General features: G+C 43.9%; 1 protein-coding gene across 1 annotated transcript in view; it reads right to left on the reverse strand.

The window, feature by feature from the left end:
• Window positions 1-26189, reverse strand: part of LOC126183223 (epidermal growth factor receptor kinase substrate 8-like protein 2) — a 201863-nt gene that overhangs the window by 170839 nt on the left and 4835 nt on the right. The gene's annotated exons all lie outside the window — the stretch shown is intronic.

Below are 26189 nucleotides of genomic sequence, written 5' to 3' on the forward strand. Positions count from 1 at the left end.
TTTCGTCGCACTGTCCTAACGAAAACGTTTGTCGTACGCCCCACATTGATTTCTACGATTATTTCACAGTGTTGCTTGTCTGTTAGCGCTGACAACTCTAGCCAAACGCCGCTGCTATCGGTCGTTAAGTGAAGCCCGTCGGCCACTGTGTTGTCCATGGTGAGAGGTGACGCCTGAAATCTGGTTATCTTAGCACACTCTTGACACTGTGGATCTCAGAATATTGAATTCCCAAACGATTTCCGAAATGGAATGTCTCCAACTACCATTCCGCGTTCAAAGTCTGTTAATTCCCGTCATCCGGCCACAATTACTTTGAGAACCTTTCCACATGAATCACCTGATTACAAATGACTGCTCCGCCAATGCACTGCACTGCTCTTTTATACCTTGTGCACGCGATACTACCGCCCTCTGTAGATATGCATATCACTATCCCATGACTTTTGTCATCTCAGTGTATGAAGAAGGATTGCGCAGCGGATTTCTCATTCAGAAATCATATGGTTACTTGTGAGAAGATATATCTAAGCCGTGCGTAAGAGAGTGAAACCTCTACCAGCACGTGTCAGGATCCGCGAGCGATATAATCGTGGGCTATCGGAACTTTGATTTACCATGCAGCGGTATTGGTTGTCCCTTTGGTCAGAATCCCACGCTGTCAAGCAAGTATTGAATCGACAGGTTCAGGAGGACCATACTCAAAGCCATGCAGGATGCCAGCGAACCGGCGACTAGCGCCCGAGAGGAGAGACATAATGTTCAGTTACTCATGCAGGATCTTACAGCCACATCACATACTTCGAGTCAGGAAATGGTGTTGTCTGTAGTTAGACAAGTATCGACCGGACAGAACAACGAAGTCTGGAGCATTACGTACTGTCAGCATGGCGACCACTGTTGCGGCTGCCTTTGACGTGTAGGAGAGAGTGGCTGGCCAACAGTGGTGTGCCCATCCACACACGAATGACATCACGTCGTCTTTTCATACGAGTCCTGGGGTCTGTGTACAGCATTGTAATGGACGTATCCGTGTGTCGAGGCTCTAAGGAGAACGAAAGTTATCATACAGCATTCGTCGTCATCATATGGGTCCCACACATGGCGTGATGGTGATTGGGTACAGAAAATGATCACCTCTGGTTCGCATAGTTGGTAACTTGGACAGCAGCAGCTACATTTGTGACGTGTTTCGCCCGGTGGCTGTACCCTATCTTAGAGGTTTCAACAAGATAACTTGCGGCCGCATGTTGCTCATGCTGTGCGGGCTGATGCGCCGGCCAGCACGCTCTCAGCCACTGAAAACATCTGGTCTTGTGCTGCCGAGAGACTGCCACGCCACTACTCGCCAGCCATTACGACTGGTGAACACTGGCATAGGGCTGAAGCACAAAATGAAATAAAGTACCCGTACTGTCTGTCATATAGGCTCAGTTCCGTTTGATGGCCAGTCGTTTTAGAGCCTTTACTGCCGGCAGAAGTGGCAGCTCTATGTACAAAATTTCGCACCTTGAACAGCCCTAAGCCACCTACAAACCTAATAATGCACTCTTCCTGCTAAACCGTATTCCGTTACTTGCTACCCTACATGGCGCTGCGATTTTAGTGGCCAACGGCGTACCTTGAGCATAGAGTGCGGCGCAATTGACACGGGCGGTGCACATACCAACGAAGCGCAGAAGAACAAAACACAGCGTGGCCTCCAGCGATTGACGGCCGATGTTAGTCACAGGTGCGGAGATAAGGCAGCTGCAGGAATGGCACGCGCTGCGTACAAGGCCGGCCTGCAGGCGCAGTCGCAGCCGCAGCCGCGGGTACCGTTGCGACACGTCTTCACAACGGCGCTTCTACACCGATGCGGTGTGGAGAGCCACACTTAACTTACAAACCTCTTATATTTGATATACGTTGCAACAAATCGAAATATCACTGTAATTTTTTAACTGTCTTATTAAGGTTTTATTGCTCCTAGGAACAGAAGTATTGTGGTGTGGAATGTCGTTGCCATATTTATCGGAATCATAGTAGGAAATGTGATGAATATGAGACGAAAGTTTTATCAAATCAGGATAATTTGATCTCCGCTAAAATTAAAACATGTCATAATTGGGCTGAGCGAGCGGCCTTAACGTAGTGGTAACAACGATTCCCGTCAGATCACTGACGTTAAGCGCTGCCGGGCTTGGCTAGCACCTAGATGGGTGATCGTCCGGGGTGCGCTCAGCCCTTGTGAGACCAATTGAGGAGCTACTTAACCTACAAGTAGTAGCTCCGGTCACGAAAGCTGACAACGGCCGGGAGAGCGGTGTGCTGACCACAAGCCCCTCTATATCCGGACCCACTGACGCCTAGCGGCTGTGGTTGACACGGCGGTCGGTAGGTAACGTTTGGGCCTTCCGAGGTCTGTTCGAACGGATAACTAGGCTCTAACTGTGCAGTATTAGCACATCTCCCAGCAGTTTTTGTGAAAATTGTTGCTGTGGCCCATAACAAGCCATTACACACTGAAGTGCCAAAGACACTGGTATAGGCATGCGAATTCAAATACAGAGATGTGTAAACAGGCAGAATACGGCGCTGCGGTCGACAACGCCTATATAAGACAACAAGTGTCTAGTGCAGCTGTTAGATCGGTTACTGCTGCTACAATTCCAGGTTATCGAAATTTAAGTGCGTTTGAACGTAGTGTTATAGTTGGCGCACGAGCGGTGGGACACAGAATCTCCGAGGTAGCGATGAACTGAGGATTCTCCCGTACGACCATTTCAAGAGTGTACCGTGAATAGCAGGAATCCGCTAAAACATCAAATCGACATCGCTGCGGTCGGAAAAAGATCCTGTAAGAATGGGACTAGCGACAACTGAAGAGAATCGTTGAACGTGACAGAAGTGCAACCCTCTCGCAAATTGCTGCAAATTTAAATTCTGGGCTATCAACAAGTGTCAGCGTGCCAACCATTCAATGAAACATCATCGAGAAGGGCTTTTGCAGCCGAAGGCCCACTCGTGTACCTTTCATGATTGCACGACACAAAGTTTTACGCCTCACCTGGGCCCGTCAACACCGACATTGGACTGTTGATGCATGTCAGCAGCGGAATGTTCAAGTTGGTGGAGGCTCTGTAATGGTGTGGGACGTGTGCAGTTGCAGTGATATGAGACCCCTGATACGTCTAGATACGACTCTGACAGGTGACATGTACGTAAGCATCCTGTCTGATCACCTACATTCATTCATGTCCATTGTGCATTCCGACGGTCTTGGGTAATTCCATCAGGACAATGCGACACCCCACACGTCCAGAATTTCTACAGAGTGGCTCCAGGAACACTCTTCTGAGTTTAAACATTTCCGCTGGCCACCAGACTCCCCAGACGTGAACATTATTGAGGATGCCTTGCAACGTACTGTTCAGAAGAGATCTCGACCCCCTCGTACTCTTACGGATTTATGGACGGCCCTGCAGGGTTCATGGTGTCAATTCCCTCCAGCACTGCTTCAGACATTAGTCGAGTCCATGCCATGTCGTATTGCGACGCTACACGACATTAGGTAGGTGTACCAGTTTCTTTGGCTCTTCAGTTTAATATACCCCTATGAACCCCATTAACGTAAGCACGGCGTCCCAAAGTTTAATAAAAACACATTTGCTTCAATTTGTCGACAGATAAAAACAGGGCAATATTAACTAAAGAAGAAAATACTTGGTCGTTTGCATATTACCTCCTATCTTTTGATTCATTGCATGTTTAAAAAAGTATCAGAGGCTTTCACGTTGCGGCAGGGCCGTTGACTGGTTCCACGGTCGTAATAACGCTCCAGCAAATCGGTCAGATATTTACAGCGAGTATTCTACTGTATGTTCTCTGCAGCAAAGATCTTGTTAGACTGTTATTTAGTGTACTTTGCAAAAGTGAAAGAGGATTGAAAAAAGAGGGCTTCGTGTCACGTCGAAAAAGAGATGCTTAAAGATGAAGCCGCACCTCACTCTGAAGGTTGGAATACGAAGTCGGAGGTGCTATTTGCAAAGGAACCAACCTGGTAATTGCCTTAAGTAATATAAAGAAATCAGGGAGCAATTAAAACTGCGTGGTCGCACAGGAACGTAAATACCGATCATCTAAATGAGAATCAAGTGCCTCAATAACTGTGGTGCAGTCGGTTCAGAGAAGCAGCATTTTCTACCACTGAAAAGCAACCACAGGCATGGAACGATGAACGTGCATAGGTGTCAGAAGATACTTAGAAACAATTAACTTTATGAGTGTTATCGAAAGATGAAAGGTACTGCAAAATTTCCCTAGTTCTATAAATATAATGCTGCACTATTTGGACCCCTCGTTACGTATAGAAGCAGTTTGGAATTTTTCTTTATCCTGTGGATACAAAAATGCTCATAAGATGATTAAGTAAATTCACTGGACAAAATATTAGTCATCCCCCAAAAAGATCACACTAATCGCCTTACGGCGCTGTAGATGGTATACAGGGTGTATCATAATTAATGGCGCAAACGCATAGAGTTGAAAGTACACGATACTAGAAGCAAAAAAGTCTCAGTAAACATATGCATTTTAGAGCACATATTTATTGGAATTTTTTTCTTGTTTTTGTCACATTACCATTTCCCAAAATATGGAAAGCAAAGAGTTTTCAGTAGAAGAGACTTGCCTCACAGTATCGAAGACAAAAAATTGCTCGTAGCTCTTAAGGTATGCATTTCCGCCCCTATGTTTACTGAGACTTTTTTGCTTCTAGTATCGTGTACTTTCAACTTTATGCTTTTACGCCATTAATTATGATACACCCTGTATAACTGGTACCATCGGTTGTGTGACCCTCCACTGCCGAAATGTCATGACTGTGATGTAGTGTGTATGTGCAATTGTATGGTATCAGTGCAGTAAGACTGGCCGACGTAGAGACGTACGGAATGGCAGAAAGGAGCTATCGCTACTGCATGTGCCCATCACCACACCGAGAATAAAGTTGCCCGATTCATTGGTGTATCAACGAGGACTCTCCTACGTGTCTACAAGGAATGATGCACCACTCGGAGCCATGTAACACGGCGTAAGATTCTAATCGGCAGGTACTGGAGACGATTGTCGCACCTTGTCAGTGACTATTGGTTTCAACGCCGATACGAATTGCTGCTGTCAGTTTTCGAGAGAACATTGTGAAGAGAAATGCATGCAGTGGACTTCTGGAGTCGTTACGTCACAAAATGCCATTGCTCACAGCGAGACATACACTATCTGAAGTATCCATACACCTATTAGTGCGCATTTATTAGGGTGTGTTCAGTCTTTGCCGTTATGAGGGCTTCAACTCTGCTGGAGGCACTTCCAATGAAGTGTCTGAATGTCTGTGGAGGAATGACAGCCCATTCTTCGACCAAAACCAAAACCAGAGGCGGTAGTGATCTTGGAAGCCGGCGTCTGAAATGAAGTCGACGTTGTAACTCATCCCAAATATGTAGCAGGTCGAGACTCTGGGGAGGCCAATCCATTACAGGAATGTTACTGTCCATAAACCACTGCCTCACAGATGATGTTCTCGCAGAGGCTGCATTGTCATGCTGATACAATCACTGTCTACGAGCTATTCTTCTACTGTGGGCAGTACATAATGCTGTGAAATATATTCATATCTTTGCGCATTTGTCGTTTTGTTAAGCGCAATTAGTGGATCTCGCCCTAACCACGAAATAAAACTCTATATCGTAACACCATCCCCTCCGTCCGTCAGTGTTAGCACTACACATGACGGCAGGTAACATTCTCCAGGCAAGCGCCAAACCCTTCCCTTATATTAAATGCGCCACAGGGAATAGCGCGATCCACCATTCCAGATCACTCGTTTCCGGTCTTCCACTGTATAAATGTGTAGCTCATGAGGAGCAGCTCGATCATTTTACCCCACCTTTTTTAACCCCCTACACATCGTTATTTTGCTACCTGGACTGCTGGTAGCACTTAGGAACTCATTGATTTCATTCGAGTTTCTACAACTACCCTCCACAACGTTCGACTGTTCTGTCCGTCAGTACATGAGGTTCACCTGACCCTAGTTTAGTTGCCGTTGTTACTTCGCGTTTCCACTTCACAATCATATCACCAAAATTCGAGCAGCTTTGGAAGGGTTGAAATGTCCCTGATGGCTTTGTTACTCTGGTGACATCCAATGACTAGACCAAGTTCGATGACCGGCCCATTCTGCTTTGATGCTTCTCTAGTGACAACACAATAATCAAATGGTTCTGAGCACTATGGGATTTAACTTCTGAGGTCATCAGTCCCCTAGAACTTAGAACTACTTAAACCTAACTAACCTAAGGACATCACACACACCCATAACCGAGGCAGGATTTGAACCTTCGACCGTAGCGGTCGCGCGGTTCCAGACTGTAGCGCCTAGAACCGCTCGGCCACCCAGGCCGGCAACACAATAATCCTCGCCTCCTTTTATACTACCTGGTCCGCCTCTCGTGGCAACTGGTGCTCAATTCCGCATTACATAGGAATGTACGGGAACTAGAGATCAGGTAGTGTAAAGTAGCACATGTTCAACGGACCAAAAAACAGAATCTGAACAGCAGCTGACTGGATGTGTGTAATGTGGTCTGGCGAGTCACCATTTCACCTCATTTCAAATGATGCAACGCGTCGAGTGCACCGAAGGTCCAAAGCGTATAACCCGCAGTATCTGAATGGAGTCCTTGGGGCCGTATGTGATTCTGTGATGTTTTGAGGATGTTTTTCGCACCATGACTTGAGCCTATTAATTCAGGTTATCGTGAAAACTGACCAGGATGCTTATTTCAACATTCTTCATTACCAAGTGTTTCCCTTTCTTCAGCATCTTAATGATGAGTATGCTGCCATCTTCCAGGATGACTACAGCTGTGTTTACGTAGGGTTCACGAACACTCAAGTACCCCATGCTATCGCACCCAACTGTCTGTGACTATTTGAACCAGCAGGTGAAACGTAACAATGAACATTCCTTTAATTTGGCAGCTCCACGTGAGCTAATCATCAGTGAGCCGGAAGACACTTGTGGACTCTTCCTCGTCGAACTCAGGCCATTATGAAGGCTACAGGCGGTTTTAACGGCATTAGCGTGATATTTCCAGCGAGTGACATTTTTAAGCGTTGTGCTTATGTTGGTTTCATATCTGCTTTTTCATCGCATTATTGACCAGCACAAAAGTAAAGTTAGCGTACAATACTAGTAAAAAATCTCTGTCCAGGCAATGAAATTGTAACGACTTTGTAAGAAGAAGTAAAACAACTATGTTAAGGAACCGTCGTAATATAGCGACTAGTAGTTTGTACTGTTCTCCACTTTACCACTCTTCTACAACAGCGAACGTCGCTGGTGCAAAGGGCTCCCTTCGTTCTCGCTGCTAGTCACCTCCGTCGTTCTGGCGACGCCGTTTGTTTCATTCATGATGCGCATTCCATTCTCTCCCAAAGGCGATGCAGACACCTCTGCTGCATGTCTAGTGAGGAACGCTGTTCAAGCGCCCGGCAGGTGGCAACAAAAGCTAAGGATCCGGAAGCGTATGTGTCGAATTGGATAACGCTGTGTTTACTGTTTAGCGTGTCATCCACATTAGAGAGAGTGCAGATATTCCTATTTTTCCAGATTCGGAAAGAAAAGCCAAAGAATCTGCGGCTAACCGACCGATTTTGTGAAACACGTAATAATCGTGGTATGGTCGGAAACAAGATTGGGGGATTTGGTGTAACAACCAAGTTTTACAGCACGTCTTAGTATATTTTCAAGTCTTTATTTTATTTAGTTACAAGTGTTTCATGTGTCTTAATAGCTCCTCGGTTAAATGTCATAAATCAAATACAAAGATTGTGCGTTTAAACGTCGGAGGGCTATCGGACTTTTTTCCTGAAACTATTATGAATTTCACTATTTAGGTAAAAACTATCTAGCTGTATCGTGGTGCGCATTTCACAGTGAATTTTAGTTCCCTTCTTCTTTGACTCAGCGAACCGACTCTCATGCCGAAAGGACATACTACAACAAGCGAGAAGAGTCCTTCGGAGATTGACGGTATTTAAAGTTAGATCGGTGTGGTACATTCTGTTTCTGTCCTTCTTTGCATCTCTCTCCACCCTTCCACTCATCTCTTCCCTTTTTGTCCACTCTATGGTCATGTCGCCGTAGAGAACGTGAGGGACGAATCCCTAACTCGGAAGGGCAAAGGCAGAAGATATCGCGAGTCAGGGTTATTGCCATGTGTTGAAACACTGTTGGTTCACTGCCTCTTACAGTGTATAAATGGCTTTCTACCATGGGCCTGCCAGTTTTGTACGAATATTAAGAAGCATTTTAGATGTCAGCACAATAATCTCGTAACCAGTATTTCAAGAGAACAGAAATTAAATAGACGCATTCATGAGTCAAATTACACTTGCTTTCTCCTAAGACACACCACTTAAAATCTTCCAAGTGATTGGTTCACTGACACTACTTGGATGAACAACCCTATTCTTCAAAACACAAATAGTCTCTATCAGAACAGGAAACACTGTATCCAGTTAAAAATTCAACGAAAATGTTCCACCTTAAGATGACTGACGATAAAAAAGAATTCGTCAAACATTCAGTGTTGTGTTCTATAAGATTTTTAAATTGGTACGCCTCTCCCACTTCTACTGTCTAAAGCCAATTCACACTCATGTGAATGCCTTAATATTTACTTTTGTAGCGTTTAAATCACGCTATCTGAAATTTTTTTTAAATACTGCAACGTGTGTTCTTCGGGCCCCTCCATAGAAGTGTAGTTGAGATTTCGTTCACGTACAGTGTTACTAACACCACCGGGTGGCAGTCGTCCAGGAAAAAATGTGTGAGAATGGCCTGACGCCGAACACTTCTGGCGTTGTCTCAACTTGGGCTACGAATATCAATGACGGCCGCCGACAAGAATATCGAAAACTCAATTTACAGTGTAGACCGTAAACAGCTGGGTATACCAACAGAGTTCTACACTACGGCTCGAAGTTTCGCCCTCGCAAAATGTGGGGTAAACTAGGTAGCTCTACATAAACGCTAATGAACCTCTCCTCAAAAGTTAACGGAAGAACATAAGTCGAACGACTAGGAAGAGAGACAAAAGACTGTGCCCCAAAATACTCTGTTACGCTGAACATGGTAGGAGAGGAAGCAGTCAAAGGTTTGCAGCTGCCCTCATACTAGCTCAGATGTAACTAGGAAACTGCTAGGAAACCCCCGTTGTGCAGTGGTTGCGCAACATCATCAATCAACAAAAACCCTGAACAAACAGACGTGGGCCGTGTACAGGAACAATACACAGCAATACGATGTATAATGTGCCATAGGAAAAAATAGAGAAATTGTGATCCATCGTTCGTTTATGTATTTACATCTCAGCCGACTTATCTGATTTTAGTATTTGTATCTTCCATGCGTTAAGGGCACTGTACTGCAAACTGCATCTAGCAAAACTAGGCCTCACTCGCCCCGCAGACGATTAAAGACCCATTAATTATCTCAAAATATCATTTTATGGGCATGTTGGCTTTTATTCGACTGTGACTGTTTTCTGAAATCTATAAATAGGTTTTATAGGGACAGCCAGCAATCACAATTCAAATGGTTCAAATGGCTCTAAGCACACTTAACATCTGAGGTCATCAGTCCCCTAGACTTAGAACTACTTAAACCTAACTTTTTTTTTAATGTGTGTGCTAAGGTCATCAGTCCCTAAGCTTACACACTACTTAACCTAAATTATCCTAAAGACAAACACACACACCCATGCCCGAGGAAGGACTCGAACCTCCGCCGGGACCAGCCGCACAGTCCACGACTGCCCTAACTAACTTAAGGACATCACACACATGCAGGATTCGAACCTGACTGAAGCGCCTAGAATCGCTCGGCCACAGCGGCCGGCGATGACAATTCTTTGTTATATAGCTCATATTATATTAATACTAAAACATGTTTCGAGGTGTGACCTTGTTACAAGACAGACGTACAAATACAAAAACATTTAGCATAAATAAACAGAGCTTTTGAGTTACATGTTTTGTAATTGTGACTGCTAACTGGCTCTATAAAACCTGTTTATAAAACAAAACTACAAGACTTAGGTTCTTTGAACAGAAATCTTGACTGATGACATTTCATTTGTAGACTGAACATTCTAGTCCTTCTCCTTGGCTTCTATCGGCGACATACTATACATAATATGCACAATGCTTGACAATTGATACGGATCAGAGACACTGTTGGACAGGAACGATCACAGGCAATGATTGACGACATGAAACACAGTACATACGTAATAGAGGTGTAGTGGTGTATTTATAACGAAAAATGGTAGATTTCACAACATTGGAAAGCAGGATAACAGACATAAATAACGATCATGTTTGACACTGGTCAGACATGCAACACATAGGTCCATATCAGTAAGGAATATGCCCTCCCTGAGCACTAATGGGCATTTTGTTCCTGTTATTCATGCTGGCTACCAAACTGTTCTGGAGTCCTTGGGGGATATTGTACCACTCCTCTCTCAAGGTGATTTTCGGTTCTTGAACGGCCTGGAGAGGGGGTGTTTGTGCGAAACACGTCTGCCAAGAGTATCCGAGGCATGCTCTATGCTGGCCTCTATGCTGGCCGCAGTGGCTGAGCGGTTCTAGGCGCTTCAGTGTGGAACCACGTGACCGCTACGGTCGCAGGTTCGAATCCTGCCTCGGGCATGGATGTGTATGATGTCCTTAGGTTAGTTAGGTTTAAGTAGTTCTAAGTTCTAGGGGACTGATGACCTCAGATGTTAAGTCCCATAGTGCTCAGAGCCATTTGAACCATTTGAGCATGCTCTATAGGGTTAAGTCCGACGAGTACTCAGGCCATCCCATACATTCAATATCTTCACTTTCCAGGGTGTCCGACACTTCTGTGGTGTAGTGTGGGCGGACATCGTAGTCCATAAACACAAAGCCTGGACCTACCGCTCCCCTAAGCAAACGAACACGATCCAGAATAATCTGCCTACAACATCGATGTACTTTAACGGTATCTCGTGCAGAGAGATGCAGCGGTGTTCGGCAGTTGTACAAAATGCCTATCCACACATAACGCCTACGTCATACCGGTGAAGCTCATGAACATTCTGTGATGTGCAACGTGTTCCTGTATCTCTCCACCCTAACTGGTGGCCGGAATCACTTGCCACAGTGAAGCAGAATTCGTCGGAGCACATCACTATTGCTGACTATAATCAACATGTTTCCTACACCAACGAACCCCTTCTCGACGATGGCGTGGTTCAAGTGGGAAGCATTTAACAGACTTCCGAGCATACAAATCAGCCTCTTTTAATCGCCGCGAAATGGTTCTAGCAGAGACACGTTTACCAGTGTCTGTTGCAAGGCCTGTAGCGATCTGTCTAGAAGTTATATGTCTGCTCCTTTTCGCCACCAGAGCTACGTATCGATCCTCTTGCGGTGTGCTAGTCCGTCTTTCGCCTAGCATTTGCACACTCAGTGGTCTTTTGGGCACACACACTACTGTGGCCACAGTAGTGGCACTCTGACCGGCTTCGAGCCGCCCAAATGCTCGTTCACGATCGTAACCTAGTGAAGAAGTTGTAGTAGATTAGGCGATTGGATGTCTGGCTAGGGTTGGAAATGTTCAGGATTCGATAATCGACCTTTTCAACGACTCATTCACCTATCGAATATAATGCGAGACATACGACAAAGGCAATAAAACTGATGCGTACAATAGCATATCGTTAGCAATCACATTCTGCAAAAGTGGATAGAGGCTTGTTTCCCGATGAGGCCATCTGACTGTTATAAAGCACTCTATCTTTAACATAATAAACCACATACATGTAGCTGACTGGTCATTTGACTCCTCCCTTTAACACCGCTTTCGTTGTGTGTGTGTGTGTGTGTGTGTGTGTGTGTGTGTGTGTGTGTGTGTGGTGTTTACGAGCACTCAACACCGAGGTTATCAGCGGCTTATTTCCTTTCGTTCATAACAGCAGATCGCGCAGGTTGTACCTCAACATTTTGCACCTCAAAAGACAATGAACAACCAAAATTACAAATACATTTCAGACAGATTTCAATAGTATAATCATAGCGTCACCTTGCTCCGTATACAACTGCTAGTGATTCATTCCACCAAGATGTTTAAATTCGTCCAAAAATGGTATACTTTTAAAGACGTGAAACCCAACTGGACGTAAAACATCATTATTATTATCAATATGTAGGCCTCTGTGATCAGCTTCAATCTGAACAAAAAAATTTTGGACATGATATCGCGTCCTTGGGTAAACATAAAAAAGAACCATAAAACAAAAGCCGGCCGGTGCGGCCGAGCGGTTCTAGGCGCTACATCTGGAAACGTGCGACTGTTACGGTCGCAGGTTCGAATCCTGCCTCGGGCATGGATGTGGGTGATGTCCTTAGGTTAGTTAGGTTTAAGTAGTTCTAAGTTCTAGCGGACTGATGACCTCAGAATTTAAGTCCCATAGTGCTCAGAGCCATTTGAACCAAAAAACAAAAGCCGACGTTTGTATAGATGTGTTGCGGGACTCTTCGGGACAATGAAGCTGCAGTTTCTTCGGCATGAAAAGGACCACATCGATTTTTCTGGAAACGAAGGCTTTTTTTAGTTCTTGTTAACTATACAGACTGATTCAGCGGAACACAAAAAGGAATTTTGCTCAAATCGATATTGTTGACGCCGTCGGGAAACCGCCCAAAAGAAACTTTAATGTTTGACCTCCTTCATCTATTTAAAAAGCTTTTAATTGCAATTTACTGACAGAAGGGTAAAAAAGCAGTAAGCTGGAGAAATATACGCTTTCTAGATGGTTTGGGTGCTTATAAATCGGTATGCACAAACCTGAACAGGTGTGGGTTATGCAGCCCGTTGCTGCGCTATCATGCTGTTTACGACTCTCGGGATATAGATTTCTTCCATGAGTCGGAGCGTCTTAACTCCACATAATCTTATCTTTAGTATCGTCTCGTCTCACCCATTCCGCACATCAATTATCAGAACAAGTACATAAGTAGAACACAGCTTCTGTAAATTTGTTACACCTGTTTTGACGATTAACATCCCTGCATAGATTCACCTATTGAGTTTCAAACGCAGATAGAATTAGTGTGTTGCTAAATTCTCCCCTTTTAGAGCAGCTGACGAAAGCTGGAGAGTGAGTATCGGAACATACAACTTAGACCATAAGTTTCGATTGGGAACTTCAGTAAACAACCAACTCGATTTCATCACGTATGCAAAAGTTGAACGGGCGGAATAAGGCGTATTACAGTCAGTACTGTATCATACGCAGGTACTCTAAAAATTATCTACGCACAATTAACTCAAAGCAAATTCGATTGCATTTGAAGGGGATCAGTCTGAAATATGATGCCGTGTTGTTCATTTAAGATCCGTGACCATCGAAATGTTGCTTTTCTTCTGAAAACGTACGCCAGAGGTATATACTAAAGACTTTTCTTCTAATACATGAATTAATAAGACTATGTCGAAGAATGATGCATGTTTGTAATGATGTGAAACTAGCGGCAATGATTGAACAATGTTGAAAGTTTCATATCACTCACCATCACGCGCGCACAAATATTCGAAGTTCTTCGAACTGCACCGGACGTGGGAGACAGAACAGACACCGATAAACAGTACGGCGAATTGAACCTATGCCTCAGTCCATAAGTTACTCGTGTAGCATTTCACACGGATATGGAGACTTACGCTTGAGCTTATAGATATATTATCTGAGATATGAAATTGATCCGGTAATGCTGATAGCATTATCCGCTAAACGACGTTCGCCATTGTGGTCATCATATGCACTAAGTTCTGGCATTGATCAAGCAGCCCTTGGTTATGGTACTTTGATTATTTTATGACGGATTGTATATGAATAATATGTGCATAAGGACAGAGAGCTTTGTCTGTGGGCGGACTACAAGAGCACTTAGCAGGACTCTTAGAATCAATTAGATAGTTCATCTTGGCCTTGTGCCACTGCTTGCATTTCTTAAGGCGAAGAGTGCTTTATATCTAACTGCATATATCTCTAAGAATGGTACTTTACAACTTGTAACTTTCTATTTTTACCGAATTGAGTTTAGTGATTCATCATAGTAAGAGAAACAGCCCTTATACCGGTAAACATATTGTTTATTGTCTGAAAAGGAATCATCTCGGCATCCCATTGACTTCGTGGAAAGCACTGAAACCCCATCACGTTACAGCAAGAATAGTCGTGCTGATTAAGAGCATTCTCCAGTAAGAGAATGGAATATTGTATAGAAATCACACAAACGTTATATGTGCCGTCGAAAGTGCCCTTATACACACGGAAAATCTCATACTGCACTTTATGCGTGTAAAACTAGATGGTTCGCTACATAATACTGGCTAAAACAGAAAGCTGGTCGATAGTGGCAGCTTCCTTAAATTTTGAGATCTTTCTGCGCAACTGGAGTACGGTATACAGGGTATTACCTAATACGTGGGAAATCTCTGGGGAATGGATATTGCATTTAAAAAGGAGCGAATAAGTTCATACATACGTATGGTCTTTTTTTTATTGTCCTTGTTACAGATACATTTTTGTTGTTACACGTTTGCTTCGTTTCCGCCTTTTTGTTTTCAAATTCACAATTTGGTTCTACAGGTATCGTTCCTTTTCAAACGATGTCTTCTGATGTAATGCTCAAAATGTCTACCATTAGCTCTAACACAAGCTTCTAAACGCTGCATCACGGATTGTCTTACTCGCTCCCCTGTTCCAACGGTCTGCTGTATCTGCTGAAATCCTTCTTGAACACGCTGGCGAAGTGTGTCAACATTCGCAATAGGTCTTGAATTCACTATGTCCTTTAAATACCCCCAAAAATAAAAATCCAATGGATTGAGATCACCTATTAAGGAAAAGCCGATTCAAAATTGTTCTTGCTTGCAGAGCAAAATGAGGTGGTGCCTCACCGTGCACCGTGTTCCATACAGCAGATATCTGGAATATGGGAGCGGGTGAGACAACCCAAGATGCGGCGTTTTAGAAGTCTGTATTAGAGCTGATGGTGGACATTTTAAGCACTTCATTTAGACATCAGGAGACAACATTAGAAAAAGAAAAAAGAAACACTGCAGAAACAAGCTGGATACATTAAAACAAAAGGATCGAAACGAAGCAAATTTGTAACAACAAAAAAGTGTTTGTGACTAAGAAAATAAAAATAAATTGACCATATGTATATCTGTACTCTTTGGCTTATTTTTAAGTCCTCTGTTCCTTCCCCAGAGGTTAACTCTCTGTATAAAGAAAAGAGTACGAACACAAATTTTTCAACATACGAACCTCCTGCTTTTTTTCAGGATTTGATGTAGTCAGGATGACCAGGCCAAGGCCAATACCGACCAGATTATTCCAAGAAAACAGGACCTGGGAAACACTGGACGTAGCTTTCGCTGAAGAATCACCTTGCCAAGCAGGTGCACTTACTCTACGCCGTTTTCGACAAGGCTGAGAGCGTAAAGGCGTGTCTGCGTCTGAAAGATGAATCATACTGGATTCAACTGCTTTGGTTACTAGAAAATTCACCGAGAACACTTAGCAGACGCATCACGATGCACCACGAACAGCGTAACGCTCAACACGATCAACAACGAATAACAAGACAGTTACACTGATTGCCTAAAGTAACATCAAAATTCAATGCAGGAACAAGCAGACACGTTTCTGACGGGGCAACGAAGTGTGCATTAATTTGCAAAGGCTAAGGGGACAATAGTTACCGCACTGGAAGTGCTCTCTAAGTGAACTCGGGAATTCTCTTATCGAGTGATAGAGAACTGCAAACATTTGGCTTCATCAGACAACTACCAGCAACAGAAACAGAATCGATCATGACGAAAGTCTGCTAATCCGTTCACATCAGAGAAAAACTCTTTTAAAGCAATCATCGCTGGAGATGTGCAAGCAATCATCGCTGGAGATGTGCAAGCAATCATCGCTGGAGATGTGCAAGTTTAGTAGTGTTTTCGAGGTGCTATTCTGTTTCACCACACCCTTACAACTAGACTGTCAAATTTCACAAACAATTTGTTAGACGAATCTACAGAGGAGACTATATCGTCCCATCTAAAGAAAGCAGCTTTCGAAGGGGCTCTGCAGAGACTTCATTGCCAGCCGTACAAATTCCCTACATGCCGAACACTTCGCTGCTCCTACCTCTAGGGCTTAGCCCTCATCAGTTAGTCGCTGCAAGTGGCACCTGACCTTTGCTTCACTTATCCTTTCGGACCATATATGTCACTGCTACCTACGTCAATCAACCAAATGCGCTAGCCCCAACGAATGTGATGCGTTGCGCGCAGGTGTCTTGGCGTGCGGTGAATGAGCTCCGCCATTTGTGAAACCAAACGACCCAAATATTACTGAATCATAAGGGAAACAAACTTCGATTTCTTGAAAACTTCTGATCCGATCATCACTCAGTTAAGTGATAAGATCTAGAAAATTATCAGATTCAACGTTACTAACTGTGTGTGCGGTTGTAAGGGACGGAAAATAAAAATATTTCAACTAACATGTGTTATCCGTGACGAAGCACAATACACAGTGTTCTTCAAGTTAGCAAAATCAAACTTAAAGCCACGAATAAGACTTGCGTCTCTGTTCATAGCAGTCCAAATACTTCAAGAACTGCGACTGGACATAACTAGCCGGTCGCGGTGGTCTAGCGGTTCAGGCGCTCAGTCCGGAACCACGCGACTACTACGGTCGCAGGTTCGAATCCTGCCTCGGGAATGGATGTGTGTGGTGTCCTTAGGTTAGTTAGGTTTAAGTAGTTCTAAGTTCTAGGGGACTGATTACCACAGATGTTAAGTCCCATAGTGCTCAGAGCCTGGACATAACTAACACCATCATTAATTTAGTTACACACACACACACACACACACACACACACACAAACACACACACACACACACACACACAAACACACTCTGTCGATGCAAATGATACCGAATATTTGAATCCTTTGTCTTTAAATAGGGGAGAAAGATCTATTCACGCATCAGTGCCGGTACAGCTTTTGTTTGGAATTCTCATCGATAGGTTACTAGTCTTCTATTCGGCTGCTCAGTTAGTTGCTCAGACGTTTTTAAACTGAAAAACTGGCAGTGCGACTTCCTTAAAGAGTTAAATCCCACGCGGCCGAGTACGTCATGCCGTCTTTCTGCATGTGACTTCAGAATGCTTCCACGCTCAAGTACGACAACTTCTAGTGCTTCTCTATGCTGTACCCTATCATCTGAGAAGATAACGACGAATTACCTACATATCAACAAATCTTACGCCTTCCTGTGTTTCCTGTAACAGATAGTTAATGTTAATATCCCAAAGATGCTCGACGTGGATGGAAAATATACTTTCCCTACTTTCCCCCAAAGACTACATTGATCGACGTGACGCACTGATTAAAACAATGGACCCGTATTCCAGAGGAGCAAGCTTAGAATCTCCGTTTGGCCGTCCTGAAGTGGGTTGCCCTTGATTTCAAAACATCGCTTAAGGCGAATTCCTTTAATTAACCCAGGCCCGATTTATTTCTCTGTTCTTGTGCAACTTTGCTAATGCCCCGTTTCTAATGACCCTGATGTAAAACTCCCAGCTTCTTGCGTTGATTGCTTCCTTTGAAAACGACGTGAACAGGACTGGCTTAACATGCAAATTCAGCCTTTCGGCAGCATCCGATTTTTGTGACGACTGGTGACACTTCCGTACAACTTGTGATGAAACACGAATCGCTGATTAAAAACTGCAGAAAATCCCTTTAATTTAGGCATAGATATCTTTAATTAGGTAAACGTAATATCTAAATTGCCCGTACAGCATGGACATCTAAATATTTCTTTTTTGGGTGGGATTACATTATCTTCCATAGATCTAAACACTCTGGTAATTAATATGTCTTTATACGAGTATTTAAAACCCACCTATGATGAAGGTACAGGACACTCCATCAAATTTCTACACAGACTTCCCACATTACCATTTAGAGAATAGCGTCCCAGCTTTCTTGCTCCATCAAAATTTTACCTGTGAGACTACCATACGGACGGGTGCGTTCCTTCACAATTATTTCAAACAGTAACCAGACTTACCTAATGGCTCAGTAGCGTAGCTGGCTCTGTTAATGTGGTATCCTCTAACGCTGAGAGCAAATCTCTCCGCAGCAGGTTGTGCACTGACCGCAGCGCACGACACGCAGGAGACTTCTTCCTTTCAGGCCACACAACTAACTTATAATTCGCCACATCAATTAGTGCCAAGAGGGGAAGCTGGCACACTGGCGTCCCACATGCCCAGTCGCACTTGACGGATTAAGTTGGCGCGCGGCAGCGTGCGACCCCAACTCCTGACTAACAGGATCACGTTCTTCGACATGGTGGCTGCACTAACGACCGATTTTTACCCTCTACATCAAACTGAGAAAACTGGTGCAACTACTGTATATTCCACCAAGTGCAACTAAGTACGCGCTTTTTATTCTTCAAAACATAGCAGCCCAAAAAGGAGAGAATAAAAGAAAACAACAACGATAGGTTCCTTAAAATTGAAGGCAGCGAGTGGTATATACCGATGAGCCAAAACATTATGACCACTGCCCACGGCGAGGATGAATGCCTTCTGGTGGTGTTGCAGGCACGTGACGCAGTAAGGAAAGAATGTAATAGGACGAGAGACGATTGGGCAGTCATTATAGCGAAGATACGGCGCGTAAATGCCGAAATACACTTATATAAGCGGTTTTGACAAAGGGCACATCGCTGGCTGCGGCTGGAAACGTGAGTCTCAAAAATGGCTCAAAGCACTATGGGACTTAACATCTGAGATCATCAGTCCCCTAGACTTAGAACTACTTAAACCTAACTAACCTGAGGACATCACACACATCCATGCCCGAGGCAGGATTCGAGCCTGCGACCGTAGCAGCAGCGTGGTTCCCGACTGAAGCGCCTTGAACCGCTTGGCCACAGAGAAACGTGAGTCTCTGAAACGGCGAAGCTGGTCGTCTATTGGCGTGCTACTTTCGTGAGCACCTATGGAAAGTGGTTGAAGGATGGTGGAATAACGAGTAGGACGTGTGGTGTTGGACGATCACGTCTCATCACAAAACATAGAAGTCGGAGGATCCCCCACTGTGTAATTCAGGATAGGCAGCTATCTGTGGCATATCTGACGACAGAGTTCAATGCTGCTGCAGGCAAAAGTTTTCGGAGCACATTGTCAAAGGCCATTGTTGAACATGGAGCTCCACATCACACGACCCCTACGTGATCCTGTATTGACCCAACTACATCGCCAGTTATGATTGCAGTGGGCACAGCATCACTGAATTTTCACCGTGGCTCGATAGAAATGTGTTGCCTGTCGAATGAATCGTATTTCTTGTTACACCAGGTCGATTGTTGGGTCCATACATGCAATCATCCAGGCAAATGGTTGCACGAAACATGCACCGCGCTGCAGTTGCAGGGCGATGAGGCCAGAATTATGCCATGGGGTACACTGAGTTGGGCTTCTCATGGTATCTGTGTGTAATCGAAGGAATCATGACAGCAGTGAATTACGTGTACATTATTGCGGACCACTTGCATCACTTCATGCTTGAAGCCTCCCACTACCGCGATGACATCTTCCATCAGGATAACTGTCCGTGTTGCAAAGTCACAATCGTGCTACAGTGGCTTGAGGGGCATTATAGTGAACTCACATTAATGTCTTGGTCAGAAAATGTGCCTAATCTGTCTCATTGGAAGACAAATCGGGCGCCAGCTCCGTGCCCGTAAACCACCATCCCGTAAATTGCGGGAATAGCTTGATCTTTGCGTAGACATCTCGTGCGACATAGTTCTGGAATCCTGTCAAGGACTTGTAGAATCCATGCCAAGCAGAATGGCTGTCGTACTATTTTTGGAAACCGGAAGAACACGCTATTAAACACGTGGTCATAATGATTTGGCTCATCGGTGTATATATAAGCCTCGGGTGCAAAATCCATTTTCACTTCATATAACATGTTCGGTAATTTAGATGGGTACATCACATAACTAATGAGGAGGTATTGAATAGAATTGGGGAGAAGAGGAGTTTGTGGCACAACTTGACAAGAAGAAGGGACCGGTTGGTAGGAAATGTTCTGAGGCATCAAGGGATCACAAATTTAGCATTGGAGGGCAGCATGGAGGGTAAAAATCATAGAGGGAGACCAAGAGATGAATACACTAAGCAGATTCAGAAGGATGTAGGTTGCAGTAAGTACTGGGAGATGAAGAAGCTTGCACAGGATAGAGTAGCATGGAGAGCTGCATCAAACCAGTGTCAGGACTGAAGACAACAACAACAACAACAACAATTTATCAGTAAATTCAAGTCTTATGTGCAAAGAGTACTCATAGGGATAAATGGAATAAAATTCTCCATAAGTTATAGTTCAAGTCTATACATGTCTCGCCGGCCGGAGTGGCCGAGCGGTTGTAGGCGCTACAGTCTGGAACCGCTGCGGTCGCAGGTTCGAATCCTGCCTCGGGCATGGATGTTTGTGATGTCCCTAGATTAGTTAGGTTTAAGTAGTTCTAAGTCTTAGGGGACTGATGACCTCGGAAGTTAAGTCCCATAGTGCTCAGAGCCGTTTGAACCGTTTTTTATACATGTCTCTCCAGCTGTTTAGGCTAAATGTTACATAGAAAAAATACTAAATCTGACTTGGATACTCGCGGTAATAGACTCACGTACGAATTCGCATTCAATTCTAGTTTCTATTCACAAACTTCCCATCCGATCCCGAAAGGAAAACAGTCTGCATGTACGAAAGCGACCATTTTCTCGACTTTTAAAGTATATAGTTGTTAAAGTAATCACTATATGACCACTATAGGCGAGGGGAAAACAATAGCAGTTCGCAATCTGTGGCTGGTATGCAAGTCAGTCGTGCACTTCAACGGCTGTTAGGGGTCCAGCCATATCAGATACTCTGCACGTAACATTACATCCTCCTCGTATTTCAGCTGAAGTTGTCTTAAAACAGACAAGCGACATTTAGTGGTCACTGCGTTTATTTGTGGACCTAGGCCAACATAACTTAGAACTGAAACCTATCTGTTGCCTTAATTTGAAGCAGCTTTCCGGAGTAATAATAAAAAAAGACCTCGTTTTACCTGAACGCGAATCCACGTACTCAGTGATTGCGTGCTATGATAAACTAACAATTTACACATTGCACGTATAGCAAGGTTATATTTTAGTTGGTTTGCCAATAACTTCCTCCGCCTTGTGTACATAAGGTATAGATGTGTAACTCTATACCATGCATGACTGTAAAGACTGTTTACGAATTATAGCGCTATGACTGTGTTTTCAAGGATGAATACGAAAATGAAAGTTAGTCGTGTAAAAACAAAAGCCGGCACACAGAGCAATCACACACAGAGAGAGAGACTTATAGGATTAGCCTAACCGAAGACATCACACTGCTCTGTCGTCAGTCCATAGTCTAACGGTGGAAGTATTGAAATATGATCCAGGAAACTTGTATGCACTAAAATACGAAGCCTAGGTTAGCTAGATTCCTTCTTGTTTATGCCAAGATCCGATTAGGGAAGTTTCTTTCACCGCCGCGACCTCAACTGGCCGTCCCATACTAAAAAGAATCTTCTCACTTTTAACATTCTGAGACCTCAGGCGCGGACGGATCAGATTCGCTAAACCATCACAAAAATATTGCTACAATCCCTAAACCACTTAAGGCAAATGTCGGGATGGTCCCTTTGAGAAGGGCACTGCCGATCTCCTTACACATTCTTCATCCACTCTGAGCTTGTGCTCCATCTGTAATGATCTCGAGACTAAACCCTAATCTTCATTCCTTCCTCGGTCACGGAGGAAAGTCCTCTGAGCTATAAACGAGCCACTGTCTCTAAAGTAATTATGCCCGGCGTACAGGTTATTCTGATTGTTGCCAGCATCATATTTAAAGTACCAGGGAAGCAGGTTGCTAGCCTTACTTGCCCCGAGTCCCATTGGGTTTTACCCCTAACGGCTGAGGGACTAACCGTTGGATTTGGTAGTCTTTGCCGTATGAGCACAAAGGTGACCACGACTCAGAATATGTCCGAGATGCCCAGCCTTATTCCAAAGTAACTGGTATCCCGACTGTCGGGACCACTTACTTGGCCACTCATTCGTTGCCCGTGGTTCATGAACTAGGACATGACTACAGGAACCCACACCATGAACCACGAACGAAAGTAATGTCAGATGGGAAAGAAATATAAACGGACTGAGTGCCAAATAGGAGGAACAAAGTTAGAACAGGTGGACGGTTTCAAGTACTTAGGATGCATATTCTCACAGGATGGCAACATAGTGAAAGAACTGGAAGCGAGGTGTAGCAAAGCTGCCGGCCGAAGTGGCCGTGCGGTTAAAGGCGCTGCAGTCTGGAACCGCAAGACCGCTACGGTCGCTGTTTCGAATCCTGCCTCGGGCATGGATGTTTGTGATGTCCTTAGGTTAGTTAGGTTTAACTAGTTCTAAGTTCTAGGGGACTAATGACCTCAGCAGTTGAGTCCCATAGTGCTCAGAGCCATTTGAACCATTTTTGTAGCAAAGCTAATGCAGTGAGCGCTCAGCTACGATCTACTCTTTTCTGCAAGAAGGAAGTCAGCACCAAGACTAAGTTATCTGTGCACCGTTCAATCTTTCGACCAACTTTGTTGTATGGGAGCGAAAGCTGGGTGGATTCAGGTTACCTTATCAACAAGGTTGAGGTTACGGATATGAAAGTAGCTAGGATGATTGCAGGTACTAGTAGATGGGAACAATGGCAGGAGGGTGTCCACAATGAGGAAATCAAAGAAAAACTGGGAATGAACTCTATAGATGTAGCAGTCAGGGCGAACAGGCTTAGATGGTGGGGTCATGTTACACGCATGGGAGAAGCAAGGTTACCCAAGAGACTCATGGATTCAGCAGTAGAGGGTAGGAGGAGTCGGGGAAGACCGAGGAGAAGGTACCTGGATTCGGTTAAGAATGATTTTGAAGTAATAGGTTTAACATCAGAAGAGGCACCAATGTTAGCACTGAATAGGGGATCATGGAGGAACTGTATAAGGGGGGCTATGCTCCAGACTGAACGCTGAAAGGCATAATCAGTCTTAAATGATGATGATGATGATGATGATGTACAGGTTATTGGAATCTTCATGAAGTTTACAACAGCGGCCGTCTACAAGGCAGCGATCTAGCAGGTGATGTGGTTGTCATGTTTTATGTAGTATCTTTGGCAAATAATGAAACGGGATGCCTTGTCACTAACGTAAACTTCCATCGATAGGGCTACACTCACCTTCTGGATGACAAGCTTCTTCCCTCTCTATCACAATGGTAGACTGTTACAAAGCTCAAGTTAGTTTGATGTGTAACCGAAATAACACTGTATTATAGCTACACTCTATGAAGATGGCGTATTCGCCACAGCGGAGCCGCAATAAAGATAAGGTCGCAAAGCTGGGAGGCCCAGGAGAGGATGTTCATCCGCCTAATTGGAAAGGCAGTTAGAGTTTTGTATGCTAAGTGCATCTGTCCAGCGTAGGTGTTTGTGATGAGTACGTTCAATGTCACTGTGAGTCACTCTGACTCTTGTTTGTCCTTTACTGTGCCTAAAATGTAGTTATATGTTTATGGGCACAGTCAGTCGCATAACATTATTCATTCAAATGTTCTTATTGCTTATATGGGCACAGCAGTACGTGTTTCGAGCTTTCGTCCAGCACCTTGTGTCTTTTTTTGAGTAATTCTTTTACAACTTAATCTATTATAACAGGCTGTTTGCTGTTGCTGATGTTTTTCCTGTGTTTAATAACGGTTAGGTGCATTCAACAAGTGCACTCACCATGAGGAAGCAGCGAAAACTATACATCTTCGGGCCAAAACATAAACAATGTCCTGTAAAGTATCTAAGCCTACGAAAACTGCGCAAATGATTCAAAAAAGCGTGTATAGTGCTAGGACATCCCGCCAAGAATGCATTAATGCAAGACCAGTCTCCGCTTCCTCATGACCTGCGCAGTAGTTGAATCTACCCAGCTGCTGATGTTAAACAAACAACAGACCTCAGCAATAGCAAACATGCTGCTAGACAAGGTTAAGCTAGGATAAGTTTTATATTATTTTACGGCATATAGATGTGTTGGGCTTCAGCAAATAAGCTACCAGATGAAGACGTCCGAGACACGTAGTATTACGCCCTCAAGGCAATATGAACATTTGAATTAACAGTATTATGTGACTGTTTGCGGCCATAAACATATAGCTCATGTTTGTGCCGATTACAGAGAGAAGGGAAAGGGTGAAACTCGCTTCGACACATAATCTATTCCTTTCGAATAACACCAATGAAGCTGCCAAATTCATGTCCCCATTCGATAGATTGATCATCATCGATAATTTCACATGCGCTCACTCCATGAGACACTGGGGAAATCTTGTTCAAAAGGTACTCTTAACTTTTTCTAGGGACCATCTCGTTGCCTTGAGAAGCGAAGGTCCTGCGTTCAAGCCTCGCCTAAGAACATGGGTCTGAATTTTCCACGTGACATTACTATGACTGTCTTCTAAATACATTAGTATGTATTTCATAGAACAGTTTGCATTCGAACTTTCAGTGCTATGTCATCTAAATATTTAAAAAGTAATTATCTGCGTACATCTACATCTATACTCAGCAAACCACTGTGAAATGCATGGCAGAGGGTACTTCCCACTGTATTACTTATTCGGGTTTCTTCTGGTCAATTCGTTTAAGGAGCGCGGGAAGGATGACTGCTTAATTACCTCTTTGCGTTCTGCGATTAGTTTAACCTTGTCTTTGGAGGCCCCATGTGAACGATACGTAAGGGGTTATAATATATTCTTAGATTTTTCACTTAATGCTAATTCTTGAAACTTCGTAAATAATCTTTCTCGGGGTCTTTGACATCTATCTTGACGCGTCTATCAGTAAAGGTTTTTCTGCATCGCCATGACGCACTTCCATTGGCCAAGCAGCTTGGCTTGGATTCGAACATCAGTGGTTGACGACTGCCTGAATACATGAAGGAAAAAACATAAATTTTTCAATCTCGCCACGAACTTCTGTACAGGGATTCGCTAAAATTAAAAGAATTAAGCGAGAAGAAACGTACAATACATTTAGAGTTACGAATTAATGTAATCTAACGGCACAACGTATACTTTCACTCCAGGATCTCCTGATAGTATTTCAGTTCCTTTTAATATTTCTCAGATTTGTAACTTCTTATACAATATCGCCTCTTAACTTCGCCCTTAGGACAACTAAATGCAAACTGAACTGCAGCCAATTTAACCTGCAGTTAATGTGAAATAATAAGCACAAAAAGTGAATTTGTATATCACGCTGTCGAGCCGATATGATAACTTACTAAATGAAATTTGTCCTACTCTGCAGAGCTACCCATCCAGATGATTTTACGAAATAAGATCTTTGAAGAATTACGGTATGGCTCGCAGACCCATCACAAAATTTAACACAAGCTGCGTTTCAACAACTTTCATAGGCGCGCGTGGGATCGAAGTGACGCGTTCATAGAGACACTGTATTCATGTTCGTGAGTCGCAAGACTGAAACAACCCGTCGGCCGTTCTGGTTTGGATTTGCCATAGTTTTCTTTGATCAGTTAAGATTATTCAGGCGATGGTTCTTTCAACACGATTATGAGCGGTTTACAACAACGTTCTTGTCCAACACAGCTGGTAGTATTTCTCTAATTGTCTTGATGTGAACATGACATCAAACTAAAATCGACTTCTCATCTTATGCCAATAGGGATACACTGAGGTGACAAAAGTCATGATGATGATGTCTGGTTTATGGGGCGCTCAACTGCGCGGTTATCAGCGCCCGTACAAATTCTCAACTTTTGATCAGTCCACACTCGCCACTTTTCATGAATGATGATGAAATGATGAGGACAACACACACACACACACCCAGTCATCTCGAGGCAGCTGAAAAACCCCTCACTTCGCCGAGAATCGAACCTGGGACAA

Source organism: Schistocerca cancellata, chromosome 4, assembly GCF_023864275.1.
Source record: "Schistocerca cancellata isolate TAMUIC-IGC-003103 chromosome 4, iqSchCanc2.1, whole genome shotgun sequence".
NCBI classification, from domain to species: domain Eukaryota; kingdom Metazoa; phylum Arthropoda; class Insecta; order Orthoptera; family Acrididae; genus Schistocerca; species Schistocerca cancellata.